This window comes from Pteropus medius, unplaced genomic scaffold, assembly GCF_902729225.1.
Source record: "Pteropus medius unplaced genomic scaffold, Ma_sr-lr_union100, whole genome shotgun sequence".
Classification (NCBI taxonomy): domain Eukaryota; kingdom Metazoa; phylum Chordata; class Mammalia; order Chiroptera; family Pteropodidae; genus Pteropus; species Pteropus medius.
In genome coordinates, this window is record NW_024352787.1 from 6,326,767 (window position 1) to 6,343,972 (window position 17,206).

At 30.2% G+C, this 17,206-nt stretch overlaps 1 long non-coding RNA gene across 1 annotated transcript in view; it reads left to right on the forward strand.

Annotated features, from left to right (window-relative positions):
• The window catches only part of LOC120591646 (uncharacterized), a 37,278-nt gene that overhangs the window by 13,729 nt on the left and 6,343 nt on the right, over nucleotides 1-17,206 (forward strand). Inside the window, exons 2-4 of the long non-coding RNA XR_005649941.1 lie at nucleotides 5,531-5,643; nucleotides 6,315-6,460; nucleotides 16,438-16,484. This is a non-coding gene — a long non-coding RNA (uncharacterized LOC120591646). The remainder of the gene's footprint in view (nucleotides 1-5,530; nucleotides 5,644-6,314; nucleotides 6,461-16,437; nucleotides 16,485-17,206) is intronic.

The window sequence follows — 17,206 nt, forward strand, 5'->3', positions numbered from 1 at the left end:
AACACAGGAAAATGTAATTTCCGGTTTACCAGGTTCAGAAACTCCATGTATGTGGGTATGTAAATATATCAGGAAGAATAGTGTTGGGATTTGGGGATATGTATGTTAAGGGTATGTGGATATATGTATGGATTTAGGCCAGGATATGTGCATGTGTGTGGAGGATGGGTATCTATGTAAATACCAATTATAATTATGTGTTTAATTATATTCTTCATAACTAAAATTAATAATATCTGGTTTTTATTGTAAAAGTCTTTGGGAAAGAAAAAAAAAAAGACGGGCAATAGTTTTTTTTTAACAAATCCAAAACTAAAATAATAAGAGGAGAAACAAAGAAAAAGAGATTCTTCTATAAGAACATTTAATGAATTTTAGTCTAACTTAAGCCAAATTTGGTTGTTCACTTATAGACAAATACAAATCAGTTAATACGCCTATCAAAATGGCTGCCATGTCTTTTTGGAAATGGCATTAGATATCATGTTTCCCAGGATCTATTATTTTCTTTGAGTCAGAAACTAAATGTAAATTATAAAAAATTATAATGTTTTTACTAAATCCTTCTCAAAATCTTTAATATTTATCTTAAAATTGAGCCCAGTTATAAGCATGGGTAATAACAATAGAGAGAATCATGCTGATACTCATAACAATATCGTTGTCTAAAGCAATATTTTATTATGTCATACATAAAATCAATACAGAGATGAGATATAATGACTTCCTCCAAGTAATGCAGTTCATGTGCCTCATTTAGATGCACTTCTTGAGTATACAAGAGGAAATGACTTTTTTATATATTAGAAAAATCTATAAATGCAACAGTAGAAAATAAACTAATTATAAATCCAGTGATAGCTATTTACCAAAAATGTTCTAATATTTAAGTATAAAAATCTTTGGAAAAAACACAACTAAAACGTGAAAAAATTTTCAGATTGCTATTGAAATTTGGAACTAAGTTTAGCTTTTATGTTATTGGTATTGACTTGATAAAATTAATCTTGTTGAGTTAAGTCTTGCCATATAATTCTATCGAAACTTCCAGTTCAAAATCCATGCCTTTTTTTCAATAATGGATTAACCATTGTGTGTGAGTTTTAAAGTTTTTAGTATTAAATTCTTGAGTTAATGCCACTGACTACTTTGCTTTGGATTCGCATAATGGTGTCATTTCTAAAACCACAGAATCTCTTTTAGACTATGAAACAAATCCTAAGGTGAGACTAAATATAAATTTTAACATTAAAATAATAAATATCTTTAAATATTCTTCAATAAAAATACTTTTTAATAAGAATTTTTTAAAAACTAAAATAAAAATGCCAAATTTATGTTTTTCATTTTCATATTCCCATTGATCAAGCAGAAATTCAATTTAAGAAAGTAAATTTAGAAGCTTATTTGATTCATTTTTACTTTTTCTATTAGATTTAATTCAAGTATTATTTCAGTTTTTGTGTTTGCTTCTGAAGAAGGTTTGTATAAAAGTTGGAGAGGGGGTTGTTTCCATATTTAAAAGCATAGAACTGAAGTAGTGTTCTGGGTAATTAAATAAAATTAAAGTTTTTATAGTCGTAAATTATCTGTAGAATTGCCTCTGTCCTTAGTTACTTGACTGTAGAGATCTGGCCTAAATTTTTTTTCTGCCCCAATGTTCTGGTCAAATTTTAAATCTGCAAAATTTGGGAAGAAGAGAAAGGTATAAATGGGATGGAGAACCATAATAAATCACCTTCCCTACCAAATTATTCTGAGAAATGGGAACACTTAAATTTCAAATGTTCTCCACTTTCTTTAAACATTCATTCCTGATATTTCCAGTAGCAAACTTATCAAATATTATTATTATGATTATGATTTTGATTATGATTATGATTATTACTATTTTTAACATCATCTTGCCTTAGAGCAAGCCTTTAAATATTACAAGTATTTTGACCAAGAATTTTTTCACTGTGTGAGTTAGAGAAAAAAGAAAAAGCAACAACTTTTACTCCAAGAAAATTGGCAAATGGTTTATAACAGTAGTTCCCAATCTTTTTGGCACCAGGGACAAGTGCTCCTATGAAAATCTAATGCCTGATGATCTGAGGTGAAGCTGAGGCTGTGATGCTAGTGCTGGAGAGTGGCTGTAAACACAGATAAAATGTTGCTTGCTTGCACACCACTCGCCTCCTGCTGTGCAGCCCAGTTCCTAACAAGCCACTGACTGGTACCAGTCCGCGGCCCAAGAGTTGGGAACCCATGGTTTATAATATTACGTTTCACTTTGATATTTATAGGATCATCTCTCATGTTATCAACTTTGAGGTTTTCTATCCACTCCTAAACAAAATGAACTTGTTCTTTTTGTTTCTTTTCTCTTTTATATAACATTTAGGATTAACTTTATGAAGAATGCTTCACTGATATATTTTTAAATTGCACTGAATTTATGAATTCGAAGAGAATTAGCAGCTTTATCATCCATAAACCCAGAGGATTTGTTCATTCAGTACTTTATTAAATCTTTCAATAACATTATGTATTTTTCTACATACAATGTTGTATTTTTACACAGTATATATATGACATTCTTAGACATCATAAATTTTGCTGCTAAATATTCAATTCCAAATTGTTCTTCAGGGTTATAGAGGAAACTATTAATTTTTTATATCTTGATCTTGAAAACAGCAACTTTGCTAACTCTTTATATTGATTCTAATAATTTCAAGATAGGCTTTCATTTTCTATATGGTAACATTCATAAAAACTTGTGAAAATGACAGGTGTTTCTTTCACTCTAATTCTTGTGACTGTTTATTCATATTATATGCCTTATTTTTATGATGAGAATTTCCAGAACAGTGTTCAGTTATAAGGACTAATAGGAGGCATCCTTGTCTTGTCATGAATTTAAAAGTTATTGTTTAAATGTTTCCAATGAGAATGGTATTTGTTGTAGGGTTTGGGTAGACAATCTTTATTAAGTAATCAAAGTTTCTTTCTTTCCTAGTTTGTTAAGAGTTTTTATCAGGAATTTAATGTTGAATTTTATAACATTTTTCTCCATCTGCTTAGAAAATTAGTTTTTTTAATCTATTAAAGTTTTGAGTTACTTTAATATATTTTCTATTATTATACCATCCATGTGTTTGTGGCATATAACTTACCCCATATAAGGTAGTTTTCAGTACAGATTGTTATAGTTAATTTGCTAATATGTCAATTTAACTTTGGGATTCTAATCCTGATTGTTCCCTCCTGACTTTGCTGACTAAACTCAAGGTGGCTTATTCACTCATTTTTTTCCCCCTATACGTAAGACCATCTTTAAAAGATCTTTTCATGTTTACATATTTGGGCAGTGTAGAGCAATTGTATCTCCAAAGGGGTTTACTTTTTGACTTTGCCAGGTGTCCCTAGGACATCACTGGCCTCAGGAAATTTTATATGTTAATTTCATAGCTCACTATTCTTGGAGCAAATGAGCTTTCCCTCCCTCTCACCTTCTCTCCCTACTTCTCTTTCCCTCTCTCTCTCTCCCCCCTATTTTATTTCAATTATATTCTAGAAGGATTATAGCAAATCATTTTATTCTGATATAAAAGCAAACCTTCATTTGATAAAATTTTACCCGCCTTTGGTTTTCATGTCAGTCTTTTTCCTATTAGAACGTAATTTTCTCCATGTTAATGTTATTTATAATTTAGTTCTTGTCTCTAGTGGACTACACAGTGCATCATACAGTTAGTGCTCAAGAAATATTTCTTGAATAAAAGCATGAACTCTACCAATTTCAAGAGTTTATGTGTTTCGTTAAAATACAGAGTAACATTATAGATTCATTGGTTCAAAAACATTTTATTCAATATCTGTTGTATGCCAAGTACTGTGTTGGCAATACTGATTTCTAAGACATCTACACATTTAATCTTATCCTACTTTTTTTTCTAAAGAAACAAAGCACTTACATTATGTTAAGTATGTCTTTGGTACCAGTAAGGTACAAATAATAGCTTACTTAATGCTTATGAAAACCCTGTAAAATAGATACCATTATCATCTCCATTTTACAGATGAAGACACTAAATCCAAATACATAACTTACCCAATATCCAGCGGTAAATGGATAAATCTTGATTCCAGCACAAAGCTTAACTTTGGTATGAATTGTTCACCACTATTCCATCTTGCCACTGTTGGCTTGTCATCTCTTCTGAGAGGCTGTTACTATCTTCCCTAATGCTTTTATGCTCTGCTGTCATAACTTATCTGTTTAGGTTATATAAAAACTGCATGTTGATTGTTTTAAATATCAGTGTATGGTACTTAATGGATATACTGAGAATGAATGAAAATATGAATAAATTGTTAGCTCAGAACAGCTGTATTGCCATAGGGAGCTTCATTTTTTTTTTTACAACACTGTCAAAGAAGGAGTAAATTGACATATTCGAGGATAAACTTTTCACTTTAAGTCACGCTTTTCCCTTGCCTTTTAAGCAGTTTATACATTTTTCCTTAATAAAAATTTACTTTGGTGATAATACATTTTTACTTGAGCTACATTTAAAGTAAATATTCCTTGTAATTTTTGATTCCTACTCATTATTAGAAATATTCTTAAAATAGAAGACTCAATAGATAAAATTTCATAGAATTAAAAGCACTTCAAAATATTTTTGTTTATATATATTACGTACTAAGTGCAGAATTAAATTTAATAAAACAAAATTAAAATCATTATTTGACTTCATCAAATGTATTAGCTATAATCTTATTAGATGATGTTTCTTATTTATTTGTACATTGGAATATCAATTTTTTAAATAAAATTTTACAACTTTTTTTGAGGTTTCTAAAATATGTATGATTTTTCAAAATTTTTCCAAAACTAAGAGAATTGTTTTGCTTTACATAATTTTTTTTCTCTTAACCAGTGAAACTTAAGTTACTATTTTAGTTTGGCATTTCAACAAATTTAAATGGGCTATATTGCCTTAAATGTAGTGTATCAAAACTAATTTTTAAAAATATGGTCAAAGTTTCATAAAGATTGGTAGGTAGCATTAGTCACAGAAATCTGTATGAGAGTACAAAATATATTTCTTTCAAAAAATGACCTTAAGATGTTTTGGGAATGGATCTACATTCTTATCCTTGAAACTTTTTAAAGTGTTTTTTAATTTTATTTTTAAAGCTTTTTAAAAAAATTAATTTATTTTAATTAATTTCAAGTATACAGTGCATTAGTTAGACATTATCAACATCATTAAAATAGCCATAGTACCCAAAGCAATCTATAGATTCAATGCAATCCCATCAAAATACCAATGGCATTTTTCAGAGAGCTAGAATAAATAATCTTAAAATTTATATGGAACTATAAAAGACCCCAAATAGCCATGGCTATCTTGAGAAAGAAGAGCAACATCGGAGGTATCACACTACCTGATATTAAAGCTTTTTTTTTAATGTAAAGAGAAATTGCATATTTTATGCACTCAAAAAATATTCTGTCTTCTCTTATTTATTTTAGCATTTCCAGATAGCGATTACTGCAAGAAATAGAGGGAGCCTGTCTCTGGAGTCATGCGTTGGCACCATCACTATAAACATCATAAATGTTAATGATGAGAGTCCTGTTCTTAGGTAAGCAATAAGTAATCTAAATATTTAAATTATAAGACTTAACCACTAAAATTTTTATAATGGAATAAATATCAGCATTTTGCTATTATTTCCATTGCAAATATTCTTACAAATATTCAAAGAAACCTAGAAGCAAACTTCTAATAGCTCTATAACACAGTGCAAGTCAATCCCATTTATATTTTGCACTTAAAACTACAGAGGAGTGTCCTTTCTTTGATGGGGTAATTAAAAATTTTCTATTTTCCTGCTGTTTTTTTTTTAAGTAAAATATTGTAGATGGTACACATTGATACAGTCATATTGAAAAATCAATGTAGCCATTAGAAAGAATTTGGGCAATAAGTATTTACTGATATAGAATTATTTTCAAACATATGTGAAATAAAAATGTTTGTAGTATTTTGTTATCTGGATTAAAGTGTAGTTTACCAGTCAGTAGAGGACTAAAGAAAGGGTGCAAGTAGGAAGAAAATTTTAACTTCATGTTATAATATATAAACATTCTCTAATACATAAATAGTACTTTGCAAAGAAATTTTTTAAGGCTGGAGCTTGAACTGTTACAAAATATGTATCATATAAAATTTAAAATGTTTGTTGTGTGACATAGATGAAAAGAGACATTTGTTTACACTGTTATAAAAAAAAAAATCGCTTTTGTCCCATAGATACATTCCAGATGCACCTATAAATATTTATGAAAATCTGCCTGTTGGAACAAAGCTTCTCAAGTTGACAGCAACTGATAGAGACATTGGGGATTTGGTACATTATGAATTTATAAGTACACAAAAAGAATTTTCAATAAATGAAGGTATGATAATTTTTTATTATTGATTATTTCATAAAGTATAATATAAAGTGTGATTTTTCATTAGTTAAAAATAAGCCTGATTATCATTCTACTAGGATAAAAAAATCTTTAAAATATTTAGCAGCATATTTAACAGATTTTATATGAGGTAAAAAGTGATCATTCCTTCATACTCAGAAGTATGGAAATAGTCTGTACAATCTATCTGCTCCAGGGGACTCCTAAACAATGCAGACACACAGCAGGGTTCCCTGGGATGTTATTGCATGGTTCTTCTGTGAGAAATGGATTTTCCCATGAAAACCATAATGCTAATCACATAAACTGAATATTTATTCTACATCATACTTTCTCATAAGTACTTTTTTATACATAATAACTCCTTTGGTTTTTATTATCCTAATTCTCATCTAACATATGATGTCTAGAGAGGAATCTTAATTTACCCAAGCTTATGCCGCTAATTTGCATGGCAGAACCTGTACTTAAATTCAGTTTGCTTCATTACGATACTTGTAACCCTAATACATTCTATATGATCAAAAGTTAGAAGCCCTTGTCTCTAATAACCTAGGCATAAAGCATTCGGAGAGGAGAAACATTTCTCCTCTTTTTAAGAGGTGATATGCATTTTCACACATGAAAAGAGAAGGATTAAACACACACTATCTAAATCAGCAGAAAGAATCCCATTTAAGCAGTAGAATCTGAGAGAGGTGACCTGTTGGGTGAGCAAAGGAAAGGAACTATGGTTAGTCAGAGCTTAAGTAAAGAGAGAAAGATATCCAAGCCAGTAGTGAGGAGAAGGGAGTGGCAGCAGAGATAGATTGACTATATATAGGGGGATTCATAGCTATTTTAAAGATAAATGAATGCTAGTTTCTCCTCTCAGACATGCAAATTACAAATATAGAAGATGAAAAAACTGGAGTAAATGATATAAGGACGAATTAAAATTGAGGGTGTTAAACATAAGTTTTTGATTATATGTATGTGTACAGGACAATGTGTGTGTATGTGTATTTGTATGTACACAAATAAATTCTTGTGTGTGTATGTGTATTTGTATGTACACAAATAAATATTGGTGTAATTGTATGTGTACACACACACACATACACACACAAGAATTTCAGTAGTTATATCTACAGTCTAGAAGATGCCTGGAAGATGACACAGGAATGGCAATAAGCACACCTAGTACCCATATATCGATTTTTAAATACCATTTTACCCTGTAAAAGCTCCTTCAAGAAATGGATCTTTTTGAGGTAACAGGAGTTAAAATACAAGATAAACTTGAAATATCTTGTGACAGAAAGCAAGAAAATGTTCAAAGATTGATGAGGTTATATTACAAAGACAAAGAAATCAGCCTGAATTAGCTCCCTCTAGCCAATTCAAGAGTAATTTGAATATTAAAATGAAAATCGATAGTTGTATATCATAAGCCATTATATAAAAAGGGACAGCATGAGTCTATAGAGATATAAATACATCCATAAATTATCAGTCAATGAGGAACAAGATGTTTACATATTTTCAAAATACATCGCCACAAAATATTTATTAATTACAAAGGATAAAATTGCACTTTGAAGAGGAGAAATTGTCAGATACTATCTTAGTCAATAAATTAAAGTAGACATAATCAGTAACAAGACAAATTGATAGCATGCAATAAGAACACAGAATAACTGTTGTGATATTTAACCCAAAACTATATAAGCAGACATTGGGCAGACACTGGGCATATCTGATTGTAGGAAAATTCTCCAAAATTATCACCAGCATTTAATCTTCAAAATGGTTATAAAAAAGGGAAGGTTGAAGGATTTTCCAGATTGAAGGAGACTAAGGAGATATTACAATCTTTTGCTATAAAAATATTATTGAGACAACTGGTAAAATTGAAAGAAGCTTTCAGTATTAGATATATTGATATCAACTTCTGCATTTTTTTGTTTTGTTTTGTTTTATTGTGCTATTGTTGGAGAATACGCAGAAAATATACATTAAAGTGTTTGGAGAGGATGGACATCAAGTCAGGAATTTATTCTCAAGATGGTTCAGGAAAAATATTTCCCACATATTTGAATTATGTAAAACATTTAATAATTATAAAGACTAAAAAATAGAAATAAGTAAAGAACAAAAATATGATAGATATAGAAGGTATGCAGAGAAAAGACAATATCTTAAATCATATTCTAAAAAATTCTGAATAAGTAAACAAAAGCAGTGGAACATAAATACTGAAAAGCATCACCTAAGAAAATGATCCCAATGTAGAAGATTTGAGGCTACATATTAAAAAAAGGCAAACTAGGATTCTGGAAAACCAATATTGAATGGCTAAATCTAATATATATTCTAGTAAACTATTATATATTACCAAAAGAGAAAAAAATGAGCCCCTTGGCACAAAGTTTAACTCATTTATGAGTTAAAGTGATCATCAAATTGTAAACAGACTTTTCTATAACAGTTTTGCCACATGTTAATGGAGTAACATATTAGGAAATTCAAAGACATAAAATGTGACTTAAGAAATTTATGTTACACAAGAAAATGACCTATTGATAAAGAAAGCGGATATATTCTTAGGAACATGAAAGCACTCAGATTATATTGTTCCTATGAGTTCTTTCTGAAGAATTCACTAGAGAATACTCTCTAGACAACCAAAGTAACTGGAGAAATATCAGCATAAGAAATAATGGTGAGAAGTAAATATATATTTATTTATACAACCAAAAATAAATATGTTTATAAAGGAGAATGTTTATTATACATAAAGCCTGCATGCTCTGTAAATATAGATAAAATAAAGTTATTTATTAAGCAATTCAATTAAAATATAATTAGTTTTTATTTTTATTGATTTTTGTTATTGTTTTTATTTTTTCTTTGCATATAGCCCCCTATTAGAATCTTACCCCTGCCTAGAGCTAGAGAAGCAAAAAGCATTTATATTAGAAAAATAATGGAACAGAAGAGGAATGAGAAGCTGATGCTTGTAGACATTAAAACATATTATAATGCTTCTGAATTGCAAATAGTGTGATACTGACAAATGATTATACAGATAAACATATTGAACAGAATATAAAATCTTAATAAAAGTCCCAAATGATCATGTGAATCCAGTATTCAGTAAAAGTGCAGAAAAGATTGACATTTTAACAAATGATATATTAACTGGATAGTGTTAGGAAAAATAAAACATTTTTATACTGTATACCAAAAAAAAAAATAGATTTAATAATTTTTTTAAATGCAACCATACACATAATAGAAGAAAATGTGAATTAATTTATTTATAAACCTGGGAGTAGGAAAAGCTTTTATAACTACAACAATTCAGAAATCACATATTTATAAATTGATGAATGTTAATTAATCATTATATCATCACCATCACCATCATCATCATCATCATCACAACAACAACAACAACAACAACAACAACTTTATGGCAGACAAACAAGTCACCCTAAGCAAAGTAAAAATACAAATGAGAAATTGGGAAAATATCTGCATATTAGAAGAAATAAAAGTAACAATCTTATATAAAAAAGGACTAAAAATAAGAATCAACAGTTTAGAGGAATTGTAAATGACTTTCGACCATATAAAAAGATGCAAATATTTTTTTCTGAACCACTGGAGAATAAGTTCTTGATCTGAGGTCCATCATATCCAAATACTTTAATGTACATTAAGCTGCATAGATCAGAAAATATTTCATAGAAGGGTCGTAGTAGGTGGGAGCGAGGCATGCACAGTGAAACCTAAATGAGCACAAGAAATTGCGGCAGAGAAAGTGGGAGCGGCTATCTGGGAGAGGGGAGAGGAGGGTGTATTGGCAAATAAAATGTAACTACAAAGGCTGCTGCTAACTTATCATATTAACAAAAATTCATGTTTAACAATATCTTCTGTTGGTGAGGCTATAGGAAAACAGACTTCATATACCGCTGGTGAGAATGAAAAGAACTACGACCTTCATCAAGAAAAATTTGGAAGAATATAGAAAAATCACAAAAGAATTTACATTTTGACTCTAACCCCATCTTTAGAACATATCTCAAATACACTGGCAAAAAAATGTAAAAAGTCATATGCCATGGTATTCATTGCAACATTATTTAATGGTAAGATTGAAAATATCCATATCCAGATAATGATATCCAGGGTACTGGTTATATAAACCATGATGCATCTTTGCAACAGAATAATATGTCCCTAGAAAAATAAATGAAATATCTCTCCATATTACTAAGTAATGATCTCCAAGGTGTATCAGGGCTGGGGAAGAAGTAGAGAAAAGTATACTAGTGTTACCATTTAATTGATCAAGAAAAAACACAAATATATGTAACAAAATTTAAAATATTTTGGAGAACCTTATAGATTAAAGAAGGTTAAGAGGTATTAACCAAGTATAAAATATGGACTTAGATGATGATCTGAAAAGCAACAAGACTTTTTAAGACAATCCAAGGAATTTGAATATTACTGAATATATGACAATGCAAAGGAATTAATATAATGTTTTTAGGTATGTAATTATATCATTATTATATTTTAAAAGAAGAGTCCTTTGCTTTTAAGAATAGATGAGAAAATACTTACAAATAAACATGTTATTTAGGTTTCTTCAAAATAATTCAGGTAGGGGATAAAGTCTGTAAAGTTATAAATGAAACCAAATTGGCCAAATATTTTAATCACTTAAGCTAGTGATGTGTGTATGGGGGTTTATTATATTATTCTCTTGAATTTATATATGTAAATTTTTAAAATAAAAATTGTTTTTTTCAGGAAAGTATAACCCCATCATAATAGGAGTATATAATTGATTTTTCCATTGTAATAAACTATATCTTTAAAATAATATAATTTTAGAAGTGAATGGAATAATATAGTAAAGCTATTAAGAATTTCTCTCATTGCCTTCATTCCATTTTTGTTGCCTCAACCCAGATACATGTTCAACCAACCAGAATATATGTTTATGAATTCTACCTTCTAAATATGAACTAAAATCCTTTCTTTCCATCACTGTTGTAATCAACATCTCTCACCCAGTCTTCAATAATGCAATTTACTTTTCTCAAAATGCTCTGTGCTCGTATATATTTTTTCCCTTCCAAGTGCTGTTACACCTGCCTGAAGTATCTGTCCTATTTCATCCCTTCCTTTGGCTTCCCTTTGCCATAACTGCCTCCTTGCAACCCCCACTTTACTACAGTCTTCTCTGCCTTGATTTCCTATGCTCATTTTTCAACACTCATCTTAGGCTTCACTGTGCACCCCTTCTCCCCACCTACCATGACCCTTCTATGAAATATTTTCTGATCTATATAGTTTAGGAGAATTTATTCTCCTTGTTAGTAACCATTCTCCACAGATCCTTGATGATGACAGGTTTATGAGCTTCATCAGGCCAGCAACTGTGATTTGTCTTATAATTTACCTCTAACACTATTTTATCCTTGTCATTATTTTAATTCATAATGTATTCATCTTGTGAATATTGAACAAATTTGCACTTGTCTACCTTTTAGATTCAGGAGAGGTCACAACTGCCTATCCTTTGGATTATGAAGATGCAGTCACCCCACATTCTCGGCTGTTATATGTTAGAGCTTATGGCAATGAATGAGTGCATTCCACAACCGGAACACTCACAGTGATTCTACAAGATGTTAAAGACAATCCACCGCAATGCACTCAGGATATTTACATGTTAGTTTCAAAGCAAATTTGTTCTTTAGATTTTCACATAGAAAAAAAGACAAATAAATGGGCAACCAACATACCATTTCTGGAATGAAGAGTAAGCCTCTACATACTCCTTCCTTACTATACTTTTAAATAATTTGCAGCTTTCCGTTTTTCTTCCCTGATACAATTGGATCTGCTTTATTTTGTCTCAAAAAATTATAAAAATGAAAGTTGAAAAAGCCCCTAAAGGATGATTTTTGTTTAGCCTCTTGCTTTCAGAGAGGTAGAACAGCTATCACATTATTTAAATATATGTGTGTGTGTGTGTGTGTGTGTGTGTGTGTGTGTGTGTGTGTGTGTGAATACATATGATTGTAAATATAGCAAAGTTATCATTCATTTTTTTAGAAATTTTATTGACATTAACTTAGCTTCAAAGCCATATGCAAACTTTTCCTTGGCGTAGCTTTTAATTACTTAGAGATTTAAAAATGCAGTCATGATATGTTATTAATATTACAAAACTAGAGTGTCAAATCTGTGAGATTTCATTTACTTAAAAATTTTCACAGTTGTCAGTAGTGAACTAGATCCTGAAACCTAAATTTCCTAAACTTTAGTATATTTTTCTCTACAGACCACCCGATTACTCTAAAAATTTTAAGCTGGTCTAGGAGTATTCTTTAACAAACGCTTCTTTGGTACTCTGGTTATATATCTCATTCCAACAATGTATGTAATAATTTCTTCCTGAAGAAAACCATAGAAATGTGTGCTTTATATCATCAAGCAACAGAAGACAATCTAGATGTAGCTAAAATCAACTATATAGAATAGAAGTTTGATAGTCCTGTCAGCAGTGACAACTCCAGCTTAATCAGAATTTTCACTTACATAGCAGATGTCTTATACAATGTTATACAAGGGTTTTGGTGGTCTGCTCTTGAAGAACTTAACTCTCACTTGAAACAATATTTTACGAATATTATTGCAGGCATGTATTTGATCACTTTGTAGTTACAAAACATAGTTCAAAATCCACACATAGAAACACTGCCATTGCTCTGTTGTACTTCAAAAACCGACTTTTAGTTTGTAAACGTTTGCCAAAGATATCTTTTACTAGAAAAACCCAAGAGGTAGAAATAATAAACAGTAACACTCTAGCCACTCCAATTGTCATTAACTCTCACTTTTTATTCCAGCTAATAGTCTACAGATTCTTATTGGAGGAATATTAGAAGTTTAGTTTCTAGAACATTCTTTTAGATAACAAATTAGACAATTCAGCTTTTATTCCACTAATTTTTCAAACCTAAGGTATTTTAAGGACTTAAAATTAGAAATATTGTTTTAAAACAAAAAAATAATTGCAATTATAACTTTATTGTTCAGAAAACTTAACACTAGTTGCTATAACAATAATTAAAAATTTTAAAAATATGAATATCTAAACTCAAGCATTTCTCTGTCCCTTATTCAAAGAGCAATGAAGGTTGGTGAGCTCTACTAAGTGATACTCCTCTATATTGTGACTGAGGAGTCTTGGTTTATTGGATCCTCTGACTTTAACATGTTGTTGCCTTTTGCTTTCAATCACATGTAGAAATCAGAGAGAGCAAAAGCATGTGGAAAGTACCCCAAATATTTAATCACCTTGCATAAACTGATACAGCCTCTCTACTTACATTTTATTTGCCAACATACCTCTCCCCCTACTCCATTAACCAACTGTGAAAGTTATAGAGACACTGAGATATATAGAGAAGAAAATGAATATTGGTAAAAATTAAGTCCCTGCTAACTGTTAATTAGATTAAATAGTCAATAGTAGGACAACTGTAACTTGAGCTATGCTTGGAGATTAATCTTTTAGTTCCAGTCTAATATTAATTTAAGAAACTTCCATCAACAACATAGTTTTAAATACACCCCTCCCCCTCCAGAAAAAACAACAAAGAAAATTATACTCACAGGGAGGCAAGAGGTCAAGAATTTATTCTTTTTTCCAGCCTGTATTTTTTAATTTTAATTTTTCAATTAGAGTTTACATTCAATATTATATTAGTTTTAGATGTACAGCATAGTGGTTAGACATTTATATAACTTATGAAGTTATCCCCCTGATTAGTCTAGTACTCACCTAGCACTGTACATAGCTATTACAATATTATCGACTATATTCCCTAAACTGTACCTCACATTGCTGCGACTGTTTTGTAACTACCCATTTATACTTAATCCTTTCACCATTTTCACACAGCCCCCCAAACCCCCTCCCATCTGGCAATCTCCAGTTTATTCTTTGTACCTATGAGTCTGTTTTTATTTTGTTTGTTCATTTATTTTGTTCCTTAGATTCTACATATAAGTGAAGTCACATGGTATTTGCCTTTCTTTGTCTGACTTATTTCACTTAGCATAATACCTTCTAGGTCCATCCATGTCACTGCAAATGCTAAGATTTTATTTTTTATGGCTGAGTAATATTCCATTGTATATATGTATTACCACTTCTCTATACAATCATCTATCAATGGTCACTTAGGTTCTTTCCATACCTTGACTAGTGTAAATAGTGCAGCAGTAAACATAGGGGAACATATATCTCTTAGAATTAGTGTTTTGGTTTTCTTTGGGTAAATACCCAGAAGAGCAATTACTGGGTCATAAGGTAGTTCTATTTTTAATTTTTTGAAGAGCCTCCAAACAGTTTTCCATACTGGTTGTACTAATTTACAATTTCATCAACAGTGCACAAGAGTTCCCTTTTCTACACATGCTTACCAACACTTGCTGTTTTTTGATTTACTGATGATAGCCATTCTGATAGGTGTGAAGTAATATCTAATTGTGGTTTTAATTTGCATTTCTCTAATGATTAGTGACCTTGAGCAGCTTTTCATATGTCTGTTGGCCATCTGGAGAAATGCCTATTCAAGTCCTCTGTACATTTTTAATTGTATTTTTTTATTTTTTATTTTTGGTGTTGAGTTGTGTAAGTTCTTTATAAATTTTGGCTATTAACCTCTTAGCAGATGTATCATGGGCAAATATCTTCTCTCATTCAATACATTGTCTTTTTATTTTGTTGATGATTTCTTTTGCTATGCAAAAACTTTTTAGTTTAAAGTAGTCCCATTTGTTTATTTTTTCTCTTGTTTCTCTTGCCCAAGAAGAGATATTAGAAAAAAAAAAAAATGTTTCTAAGAGCAATGTCAGACAATTTACTGCCTATGTTTTCTTCTAGAAGTTGCATGGTTTCAGATCTTGCATTTAAGTCTTTAATCCATTCTGAGTTTATTGTTTGTCATGTATGGTATAAGAAGGTGGTCCATTTTTTTTTTCCATGTATCTGTCTAGTTTTCCCAACACCATTTATTGAATAGGCTGTTTTTACCCTACTGTATAGTGTTGCCTCCTTTGTCATATATTAAATGACCACATAAGTGTGGGTTTATTTCTGGGTTCTTTATTCTGTTCCATTGATCTATGTGTCTGTCGTATATTAAATGACCACATAAGTGTGGGTTTATTTCTAGGTTCTTTATTCTGTTCCATTGATCTATATGTCTGTTTTTACAACAGTACCATGCTGTTTTGATTACAATAGGCTTGCAGTATAGTTTGATATCAGGTAACATGATACCTCCAACTTTATTATTCTTTCTCAGGAATGCTGTGGCTATTTGGGAACTTTTATGGTTCAGTCCATATCTTTTTAATTGTCATTTAACTTCTCTAGTTTTCACTTTATTTTTAAAATGTGCCTAAAAGCAAAACTATGGTGTAATTAATTTGAGATCACTTTCAGCTCTAAGATTTATAGATAAAAAAATATGAAGTTGAGGTATAAACTGTCACTTTTTCAATTATAATACATGTATTTCTTACTAAATTTGCTGCTTATTAATCTAACATAATATCAGTTCATTTTCCCTAGGCATTAGCAAGAATGCCGAACAATTTCTTATCTTTCACAATTTTTCACCAACATTTTAATTTAATATTGGCAGAAGTGGTTATTTAAAATATGAGCACATTTTAAAACATATTTTAAATTAAATATTATCATCTGCATAAATCGAGATTAAGATGCTACATCACATTTTTCTCATATTTGAATCATTTCAGAATTAAACTTCCTGAAAACATCCCAGTTGAAACTCTTTTAGTCTTTCTAACTTGTACAGATAAGGATGGAACTGTTCCCAATAACGATATTACTTATCATTTGATTACAGATGCTTTTGCAAATGAAACCTTTATCCTCATGAACAATGAACTGAAAGTAAGTATTTTAAAGTTGCTCTCTGTCTATGGCCTTGTGATTAACCTTAGATAAAAAAATTTATTATAATACAATTCTTAATGAACTACAGTAGTTCAAATAGCTGATGGCAGAATTTGTTCCTGTATTTTTAACTGAACCTTAAATTGCCAACAAAATATCTTAGTTTGAAATAAATGCTGGAATGCAATTTTTATCTTGGGAACTGAACTAGGAAGGTTATAAATTTCCTAGAACAAATGGTTCTGTGATAAAGTACTGCCTATTCCTTTGGAATGTGTTGAAACTACTGTAATTGCCATTAATAAGTATATTAAATAACTATTGGACATTATATAAAATAGAATAACTATTTTATATAATACATTATATAAAATAGAATAACTATTTTATATAATACTTTATCACTGCATCTTGAAATATACAATGGCTTAAATATCTACCAATTCAGTAAATCTAAATTTTATTTTTAGTAATTTTTGAGACAAAGTTATGCTACATGTTGCTCTAGCCAAATATTTTTAAATAGATTAGGAAGGGTTATTTGGGTTAGGCATTGTGTTCAACCAGGATTCGTTGCTAATGTCTGAATATTATTATGATAAAAAAAATTTGCTCATCTAACTAACTGACTGGCTAAGACGACAGACATGGCCTAGATAAGTAAGACAAAGATCTGTAATAAGCAGTTTTTTGGCTTTGATTCGACACACTTCCAATTG